Source organism: Microtus ochrogaster, chromosome 1 (assembly GCF_000317375.1).
Source record: "Microtus ochrogaster isolate Prairie Vole_2 chromosome 1, MicOch1.0, whole genome shotgun sequence".
In the NCBI taxonomy this organism is placed as follows: Eukaryota; Metazoa; Chordata; class Mammalia; order Rodentia; family Cricetidae; genus Microtus; species Microtus ochrogaster.
Window position 1 is genome coordinate 118,688,673 of NC_022009.1, and position 1,890 is coordinate 118,690,562.

A 1,890-nucleotide genomic window follows, 5' to 3' on the forward strand; every position below is an offset into this window, starting at 1 on the left:
ATGGAGGCTCTCTGTCAAGTCTACTCATGTGGAAGTTAATAAGAGACACATGTAGGTCTTTCCACATGTCAGATTAGTGGAATAACAGCTCATGGAACAACAGCTGAATTCTCAGCAAAGGCAATGCAATGAGACGTTTTTGATCTGAAATGCTTTCTAAATGTCTATGTATTAATGACATTTGTCTCATGTTTATGATACTGTTTGGAGGTCAGAGAGCCTTCATTGGTGGGCCATAGTGTGGCTTTGGTCATTGACTGTATGTGTCCTTGAATAAGACTATGGGACACCGATCTTTTCCTCCCTTTCTTTTCTTCCCAGGCATTAGATTAATAGACTCCTCCATCACACGCTCCAGCCATGGTGCAGCATGATACTAAAGCAATGGGACTAAAAATCTGAGCCAAAATAAACCCTTCTCATTAAGCTGATTATTTCAGGTGATAATTTTCCCAACAATGTATCCAGGGAGTAGCAACTTGTTTTCTTGATGGCCCAGCTGTCCCATTAAGGAGATAAAGCCCTGTTCTAAAAGTTGCTGGATTTCTTGGGGAGTGTACAGGGACCAACAGAGACGAAGCTAAAAACGAAGGCAACCTAGAGTGGAACCCAAGCTGCCTATTTGGCCTATTGATCACTGGTTGTTATTCAGAGAAATGCCAGAATGGTCCTTTTGGAATCTAACTGGCTTTTAGTAGGGCCAAAATCTCAGGGACAGGTTTATTGAAGTATTTTGGGGAATGAAGAGAAGACCTCTTTCTCTCTAAATGGAGGCACGGGTATGCATCACTGGAAAACATAGGCAGAATCAGGGTTAAAATACATTGAGACTCATTCCTGCCCCCAACTAGAAAGCTGCAGGAAGAACAATCAGTTCTGTTTTGGGACTGATGTGGAATTACTTTGAGGAACCTCATCTTCTGTGACTTCTGTTATTCTCACTGTCATATTCTCTGAAAACCTCTGTGCTATTACCACCATTCCGTCGCTTCCACTTTGAACCAAGCAACTCAGTTCGTGGAAGGTATGTAATTCCATAAGGCTGGTCTAGGATGTCAGGTGAGATCAATGGTCTCTTCATTGCAATGTTGGAGAGAGGTCATGGGCTTAGAATCTGGAGCTTCTGAGCTTGGTGAGGTTTTTCTTGACAGCTCTGAAGATTGACAGAGGAGTCTGGTACTTGTTGATTCTTCTATCTTAGATCGAAAGGAAAGACCTGGAATTAAGTTGCAAGGAACAAGTGAATCACGTGATTCACCTACCCTATCCAAGGCTTAACATTCCTGTCTCTAGCTGATCAATCAGAAAAGCACAGCTGCTTTCCCCCAGGCAAGGAGATAATCCTATGCTACCAGCTCTAATAATTTGTAGAGAGATGCATGACTTAACACTTGAGAGGTCCCAAAATTCAGGTTATTGCTCAACAGTGCTATTCATTTTTGCTCGTATACATATAGAGAAAAGGGATTAGTAAGATTAGAAAGAGCTATCGCTAAGACAGAGGTCAATCCAGTAATTACAAGAGTCTGATCAAACAGTTCTTCCTCTGCCCTTTTAGATCTCACAAAAGCAGTTAATCAAAACATCTGAGTTCTGCATTAGCGTTTATATCGTGACACTCCTGGCTGTTTCATAGGGGATTCCCCACAGCAAAAGTGAAATTCACATGGTAACTGGAAAGACTTTTTTTTTTTTTGCCTGTGGTTAATTAGTCGAAGAAACTAGACCTTTTATCAGGAGATCTGTCTATTCTCACAAGTAACTTCCACATGAAGTCAACCTTGGAAGACGTAGACCAGTGGTTCCTCTGTAGAGAGTATGTCTAGGATGCATCTTAAAAAGTCATCTAGATACTTGAGAAGACTGCTCTCTGGGGCAAATATAAGGGCT